Source organism: Euprymna scolopes, chromosome 1 (assembly GCF_053919585.1).
Source record: "Euprymna scolopes isolate OS-2025 chromosome 1, ASM5391958v1, whole genome shotgun sequence".
Lineage (NCBI taxonomy): Eukaryota > Metazoa > Mollusca > Cephalopoda > Sepiida > Sepiolidae > Euprymna > Euprymna scolopes.
Window position 1 is genome coordinate 33637946 of NC_136482.1, and position 9446 is coordinate 33647391.

The following is a 9446-nucleotide window of genomic DNA, read 5'->3' on the forward strand; positions in this document are numbered from 1 at the left end:
AAAAAAAAACCCTGCATAAATCGGTATAGAAAGTAGAAAGGAAAACAAAGAAAACGTCTCATAATGGAAATAGATTAGTGTCCTCAATTCTCTAATTCATCAGGTATATTTTCATACGATAGGATGGATACATATTTACAAATAAATACATATTTGCTCTTTATCATAGAGTGCCTGACGTTTTTCTCATCATTGAAGTTTCACAACCTGATTATTAATTTCATATCAATCACGGTGATAAAAGAAAAGATTATATAGAAACTACAAAAAATACATTACAAGATAGATATAGTTATGACATAACATGATGATAATTGTTTCTGTATCAAATTCAAACAAAAGGGTCAGGCCCCTAAACAAGCCTGACCTCTGTGTCAGAATCTGTCAGGATTTACACTTATAGCAGTGTATGTATATACATGTTTATATGCACTTATGTGGGCATGTGTTAGTCCATATATAAGGTTGCAATTGTTTATGCATGTGAAAAAAATTAATGCTTATTTTGTTATCAGCAGACATTTTTTCATGCCGTTAAGATTAAGGTCACACAGTCTGATTATTTATCGGATTGATTAAATAATGACTGATTTAATCGTATCAATCACCATGAAAAAAAAAGCAACAACTTCTGATTGAATTTGAGAGATCATTTACACTTAATTGTCATTAAAAAACGACCCTGGTGTCTAACTCTGTCCCGTGGGGAGGCATAGTAAATAGGTACACTTAATTGTCATTTACTCATCTTCAAATTGAACATCAATTCTGTACTAGTGTTGCATGATTACTAGTTGTAATACCCGTTCAATCATGGATTTAATAAATGCAATTAAAATTATGAACTGTAAAAAGAACTGATAAGAGGATGGAAGTTGACTTCAATTTTACACAATCGGTAAAATTTTATGTGATTTGCCTATAATTTAAATTTGATTAAAATGAAAAGTAAAACACACACACAAACACACACACATACATACATACATACATACATACATACATACATATATATTTTACCTTTATTTCAAGATTTCTCTCTCTCTCTCTCTCTCTCTCTCTCTCTCTCTCTCTCTCTCTCTCTCTCTCTCTCTCTCTCTCTCTCAGCTTTCATATGTACATGTTCTATCTAGGTAATTGAGCACTGCTCCACTCATCCCTATGTGAGCCATCCAGTTTTAACTAAATTGGAGGAAATAAAATAGCAGTACAATATTTGAAAATATACTTGTAGTGAAAAGAATCTTTGTTCTATTTCAGAACGAAAACGTTGTTGGCATTTCAAAATGTGTATAGCGTTGTGGAGTGGGTGAGATTTTTTTCTGCACTTAAAAAAATAAATTTATCTATCATTTAGCAATTAATCGTATAATTTTTTTAAAAATGCAACAAAATGTACATAACATAAAATAAATCCAAGGTAATTTTTAGATTCAAAATTTAAATTGAATTTTATATTTTACTTTGTAAAATGTATAAAAGTGCACTTTAAAAATGGATAAATTACAAATTAAATTTTGTACCTTTATTTTTTGAATTTATAAAAAAAAATCAACATTTTTTTTTCAACCATTTGTATGCCTTGCAAGAAATGGTTTTCTAATTTGTATCTCAGTTTTTAAGATTATCTTTTACTTAATTTTTTAGTTTAAATTAAATAAGGTTAATATGCATGACTGTAAAAAGTTGAAATTATTTTTTGTTTCAATATTCTATTCGGTTAAACAAGTAAAATTTTGTGTAATAAAAACGTAGTTGAAATCTGATATAAAACATAAAAAAAGTAAAAAAACCTATACAATTAAATCTACTCTTCTGCCTTTCCAGCACCTTCCTTAGTTCTAGTTTTCCTTTGTATTTCTACTCTCTCTCTCTCTCTCTCTCTCTCTCTCTCTCTCTCTCTCTCTCTCTCCCTCAGCTTTCATATGTACATGTTCTATCTAGGTAATTGAGCACTGTTCAATTCAACATAAGACTAAATAAGAGTAAAATTATATTATTATACATAGCTGTATTTAAAGTATTAAGTACATTTGGATTCTGCATTTACAATGTTACATCTAGGGAATTGGGCACTATTTTATGTCGCATATAATATTTACCGAGAGTCTTAATGTATTAATAATCTATTGCTCTAGAGTTGTTTCAGATTATTGATCAAGGCCATAAATGAGAAAGCAATATTAAAAAGTGTGCGTAACATATTTCTGTTAAAACTTATTTCTTTATCTCTCATTATCCATTTTATTTTACAAAGGGTCACTGCATATCAAGGTCCAGAAGCCACTTGAGAATAAGGGTTAATATGGGCATGGTAGTCATTAGGTATGTGGCATAGTAATCGTTTGTGATGGAAATTTGGTATAATTAGATTATTTACGAGGACAGCTCAATAAGAAATGATTTATGTTGGACTTGAAGATGACAATGTTGTAGTCAGCTGGAAAGCAGACCAGCTTGAAACTCATTTCTTTTAAAACCAATTTATGTACCACTTTCATGTACCACTTTCAAGTTTATGTATCACTTTCAAGCAAAATATAATAAAAAAAATAAAAACAATTTCATAAGTGAGTAGTGAAAAAAATAAAAGTCATTTGGCCTTCAAAGCACTGAATTTAGAGAGCATCCAAAGCACTGCTAGAACCCAGTTTCTTCCCTCCCAGAAGACAAATTATTTTTTACTGATTCATTTTACATAATTTTGGTATTTATACTAATTTCGACATGACAAGTAAGTACAGAATAATGTTTTCACCTGAAATGCGTTTATTTAAAAGATCACTAATCTACACAAGCAGTCTATATTTTCTTGTAATTATTTTTCTATTCATTCATTTTCCATAATTTTCAGAATTTATACTAATTTTGACATGACAGTAACTACGTAATAATATTTTCATTTGAAATGTGTGGGGTTGAAAGATCATAAATTTATACAAGGAGGCGTCCGAAGCACTAGTTTCTAAACTGCCCCTTCTCCATTTGTTTTATTAGTATTAAAATATATCCTCAAATAACATGTTAATCAAGGCCCATCAGTGTCGTTACATACAACTGTTTCATTTCCATCTCACAACACATGGTCTTCATAACAGCTATATAAAAAAGAAGATAAATAAAACCCATTGCTATTGTAACGAATATCGTAAACCTTCAAAACTTTTCGTTCTCTCACGAGGGGGAACTTTGATAATATTGCCTAGTTAATGGCTTTTTATATTTCTCAGAGTTCTTTTGAAAGAGAGCTTCAGTTATTTTTATAAGTAATATTTTAATATACAAATTACAATAAATTAATATTTTAGTATTCACACACTTCTAAGAAAGAAGCTTTGTTCATGGAATCTATGTTTTGATTTAGGCACAGTTAAAGAGTGGGGAAAATTATTGACAGTGGTTTCAGCTAAACAGGTGTTTTTTTGTAAAATATTGGTGAAGGGGGACCAGAAATTGGATCTCAGATGAGCACTTGCCATAGAAATAACGATAAAAGAAAGACAGGCTTGCAATATTTCTTCTGTGGGAGAGAGAGGTTGGAGGGAAGAGAAAACGGCATCCCCCACTGAACCACAAAGTCTATTTTGTACTCTGTCAAGGCAGGATAGGCTGCCCAGATGTGGCAGCAGTACTCCATCTTTGGACATACTTGGCTTTTATATAGATAGAGAATTGCATCAGCAGTGAGATATCTTCTGGAATGGTAGAAGGATCCTACCATTTTTCCAGCGACCTTGGCAACAGACTTGATGTATGTGTTCCATTTCAGATCAGGAGTAAAGGTCAATCCCAGAAGCTTATGAAAACATGGAGCCTCCCCAAGACGAGAGCCATCCATTTCAATTGATACCATATGGGGATCAGAGCATTGATGATGTAAAGATAGGAGCTTGGTTTTAGATGGATTAAAAGTAATCAGCCACCTCTTCTCCCACTGTATCATGCACTCAAGATAAGAGGAGAGAGAACCAGAGAAAACTTTGTCATTTACAGCTTTTGATGTGTTGCCATAGATGGTCATGTCATCAGCATAGATGTCAATGAAAGATTTTAGTATGTGTTTAGGGAGATCATTGACGTAGATCAGGAAGAGAGTTGGGCACAGGATGGACCCCTGAGGGACTCCAGCATTAATACTCTGGGCCTCTGTTCAGCTTCACTACGTGAGGGAAAGCATGCAAAAGTGTCATCAACGTAGCGTGTATAGAATGTTGGTTTAGTAATTTTGGAAAGTAATTCGTTTTCCAAAAATCCAACAAAAATGTTGGCTAGCGAAGGACCAAGAGGGCTACCCATAGATATCCCATCAATTTGCCGGTACATAATGTTGTTGAAACTGAAGGAAACTGATTTAGTGGCAAGTTCCATCAGTTCAACGAAAATTCGTTCAGGAAATTGTGGAGATTTTGAGGGGCCATGATATAGATAGTCAGCACAAATACCAATGGTTTCTTCATCTTCTTTGTAACTTGCATCCATCGTTACAATTTACTATGGAGGTCGAGGACTGTGGCTCTCTTCCATTCCTCGATGTTCGCGTTTCTAAAGTTGGTTCTACGTTTGAGACCTCTGTATACAGAAAACCTACATTTACAGGGCTCTATCTTAATTGGTTTTCCTTTGCCCCTCAGTCTAGAAAAATAAACCTCATTAGTGCTCTTACACATCGTGCACTCATGATTTGTTCACCAAACCGTCTTGATGCGGAACTTGGTGAAATCACAAATATTTTTCTCAGCAATGGATATTCCATAAATATAATAAAAACTACTATTGAACGTAAAATTGCTACATTTAATAGTGTTAAACGTATTGGTCCATCACGTTGTCCTATTTATTTAAAATTACCATGGTTAGGTCCTGATGGCCTTCATATTGTTGAAAGGATTTCTTCTGCTACTCAACGTTGTTTTCCAGCTACTATGCTTAGAGTAGTTTACACAACTCGAACCTTTTTCTCTTCTTTTCGTAAAGATGTTTTGCCAACCATTCAAAAGAATTCTGTTGTTTATAAATTTGTTTGTCAGTGTGGAGCCGACTATGTTGGCAAGACATCCCAAAGATTGGAAATGAGAATATCCCAACACATCCCTCGGGATATTCGATTACACCAGGTTTCGAGAACATCCGGGCACTCCCAAGCTCATGAGTCTGCCATCGGTAATCACCTGATAAGTATAAATAGGTGTTCTGACCAATATTCCGATGGTTGGTTTTCTGTTTTATACAGTGCTAGGTCGAACTATCATCTCAATATCATTGAGGCGTTAGTCATTAATAACTCTCGACCTAGCCTGTGTAGACAAAAGATTTTGAAACATCAGTTGGAAATATTTACTGATTTAAAACCACCTGAATCATATAGTTTTTTTTTCTCTCACTGGTTTTCCAACTGAAACCAATTTCCCTCTTTCCTCATTCGATTCTTAGCTTTTAATTTATCATTCTGACGTTTCCTCTTGGAGGGTCAGACGATAAGGCCTTAAGGAAATTTTAACAATCCCACCTGCCCGTTTTTTTGTTTCTTTGATCTTTTTGATTTAAATATATATATATATATACATATATGCATACATATATGTGTGATAATTTATGTGTATTTATGTTTATTTAATTTGTTTATTTTCTATTGTTTTTGTTAGTTTTAAAATTATTTGGTATTGCTATCCTAGAGTAAATTTCATCATGTGAACACAGGTGTTTGCTATTTCTCTTCTCTAGTTTAATAGATGTTGGGGTTCTTTAAAGTACAGGATAGCAAATTTTTCATGAAGGCATAATCTACATGGGTCGTCTAGTTCTCTACATGTGGTAGCTTGTCTTATTATTTTCCATTCGACTACCGGCAAATGCCCGCTTTCCTTGAGTTCCCAGTATTTATTTGCTAGCGTTGTTTTCATACGGTGTTTTTTATTGTTGAATGTACTTTTGTGGTCATAATATCGAGTTTTGAAATCTAAGGAAGTCATACCTATGTAATATTTCTTGTTATTTGGGTTTTCTTTTGCAAATATTGTGGCCTGGTAAACTACGCTTTTGGTTAGACATTTATTTGGAAGTGGGCAAAGTGTGTAGTGTGCACAGTTGCATTTATCTTGTTCGTTATTAGTATTTTTATTTTTATTTCTAGTATGGTTGATGTTTGGGGTTGGTTTATTATTATTATTATTATTATTATTATTATTATTATTATTATTATTATTTCTGCTAGTGTTAGTTTTATTTTTGTCATGGTGTCTACTTTTTTATTGTTTATTTTGTTGTTATTTACATTGTTATTATTTAATATTTTGTTATTATGTGCTTTAATTATAATCTCTAAATTTTCACAGCAGCTGTAGAATAACTTTAAGGTATTTTTATTGAAAATTTTGTGTAAGGGGTTGGTTGCGGGAAAGTGTTTTTCAATTAGATCTAGAAATTTCTTGCCAAGTTTTGTTTTTAACATTTGATTGTATGGGGCCGTATACCAAATTATAGTTCTTTTTCTTCTATTTTTAATTTTACTTTTGGTGTTTTCTTCCTTATATTTGATATCGATATTTTTTAATCCACTATTTTTTAGGGCTGTTTCATAGATATTGGTTGACCTGTTAAATGCATTTTGATCGCTTGAGTTATTGCTGAGTCTACTTACGATCGAGTTAGGAATCTGTTTTATAATTGATGGTGGGTGGTTGGACTTAGGGTTTACATATATTGGGGTAGCGTTATCTTTTAAGTAGGGTTCATATGTGTTTTTATCTAAATTTAACGTGACGTCCAGGAAGTTTGTTATTTTTATGTTAGCTGATACGTCTGCTTTTAGGCCTAATTTTTTCATTTCCTTGTGTATGATTTTCTTAAAGTTATCTCCTTTGACTTTGTTGGAGTCCTTTATTATAGCTAGTCAATCATCTCTATATAGGCCGATATCCTTAGTATCAAATATGCTTGTGAGGGTATATAGAATGAATAATCCCACAAGATCTGATGCCTCTGCAGAATCCCTGGCATCCATCACCAAATCGAACGAATTTGTCATTTTAGTTTTTATCCATTGGTTATTGTTATTTATTAGAACTAATTTTCTACATTTTTTAATGATGTTGATTTCTTCCAAAGATATATCAGTGAATGCCTCAGCAAATTCTAGGGCAATGTTAAAAAGTTCTTCGGATATCGATGGATAGAAGTCTATGATGTCGAACTGTATAAACGTACATTTATCTTTGTTTTCTATATTTTTAAACCAGGTGATTGCTTCGGCAGTATTTGCCCACGGTCTTTTGTGTGACGGTTTTCGTTATATACTAATAAAATATAGAAGTTGATTTAAACACCTCACTGACAAGACCAAATTTTATAAATGGTGACCTCCAGGTGATTCCAGGAGAATTCTCGCTATCATTCTAGCAATCTAAAACATGCCTGGTCTCTTTCTTAAAAATGTTGCCAAATCTATTCATGTTATTTTTGTAATCTTTCAGAATATTCCTAATTGTTGTAGAGAATGTTGAGGAATTGTAGTAGATCGTGGACCTCTTTCCTCTGCAAAATCTTTTTCTGATTCAAACAGTTTAGCCCTGACTTAATAATTAACTAAAAAACACTTTTCAACAACAAATGACTTTATATGTTTTCCAATAGAAATTTTTAAAATTAACGCACATACCTCAATAATCGATAAGAAAGTTATCGATATTTACAGAAATCTTGGTCTTACAATATATCAAAACGAGTGTACATCGTCTATCAAAAATGCTGGTGCTATCAGATCAGAATGTCTGAAAATACCGGCTTCCTAACCTAAAATGCACCAAACATTGATCTTATTGTTTATTTTATTTTTTCTTTGCAAAACTCAACCATGTTCTCTAAAGACAAAAACAAAAACATAGATTTTCCTCTTCAAAATAACCAAACCCAATAACCATGAATAAATATTTTAAGGCATAAAGAACTTGAAGCATAAATTTTTTTACCAAATCATCAGAATGGAACAAACTCAATTCGACATTAACATTTTGTTTTCACAAAATAAACAAACACCCCCCCAAAAAAAAACAACAACAACAACAACAACAACAATAACAATAATAATAATAATAATAATAATAATAATAATAATAATAATAATCATAAAAAACACATATTAATAGTAGGTGTAGTGAAGCCAAGACTACTATTTCTCCATTACATGTTTCTTTCTCTCTACTCTTCTCTTCCTTCCTTCCTTCCTTTCTCCTTTCCTCAAAAATGTGACCAGAGGTTGTAACCAATCAGGACGGAGAACAGGTCTGGTGGGAAAGACAAAAAGAGAGATACAAAAAGTGTTGGAAGTAAAAAGACGGAGACGCGAGAGGTTCCAGTGTCAGGGGACAAAACTGAAAATCACGAACTTTCTATAACCCGATACCACTTGTACGCTGAAATGAATATAAAACCGTTTCGCTTGGAAGTTCCTTTATTTCTTTATTATTACCAGGTCGGTTTCTACTCCCGTTATTAATTTCGACGACTCCCCAAAAGGGGGACCCGCCGAAATGGTGACCTACCCAACAAGAATTACATTATAGTAACCGCCATATAGGCAGTTATTTGCAATAGCGGATGATGCAATAACATTCCAAGGGAGGTAATTCTTAATATAGAAAAAATAAGTAAATCTTATTTATCTCCCTTAGAATATTCACGTAAATATTAATTTTCATTCGATTTTTTACAATCATCATTTACCTCCCCATGAGGGCCAAGTTAGCCAATGAAGTTTGTTTTTAATGTGGAGACAATCCAGCTTTCTACAAAGGGACACTTTCTATTAGAACAAAGATTAAAACTGTCACAGTAGAGAAGGATTTCTCCTTCACAGACTAAACAAAACAGACTAGGTGAGTGATTGCTCACTAACAACAGCAAGTTGTGATCTCTGAAGTCTGAGTGACAACAATGCTCTCCAGACTTCCAGCACTCTGCATCTCTTTGTAAATAACCTTGCATTATCGAAATAGCCTCTTACCACTAATTGCTCACTGATCTTCATTGGAATTTGGGTGGCATTACATCTTCCCTATATCCGACTATTATCGGCATACTTCCAATGAAGGTCTGCTTGGCGCTGTTTTTCCTTGGTTTTTACATCTTTATCAACCTTTTACAACCATTTTATCCGGTATCAACCGAGGCCTATGCCACTCTATGCATATTTTTGTTTGTTTTTTTGGCATAGCATGGCACATACCTCAGTTTATTGAACTCAAGTGATAAAACATTTTTGTTTTATTGGACTCAATGAATTGGACTCGGTTTATCAACAGGACTCAGTTTATCAATTGGACTCAGTTTATTTGGAGAAAACATTTTTGTTTTATTTCTGTTTCAACCTTTATAGGACGAACACAAAAAAGAACTCAAGAGCCAGGAAACTAATGATCATGAGAAATGCACTTTATCTGAAGGATGATAAT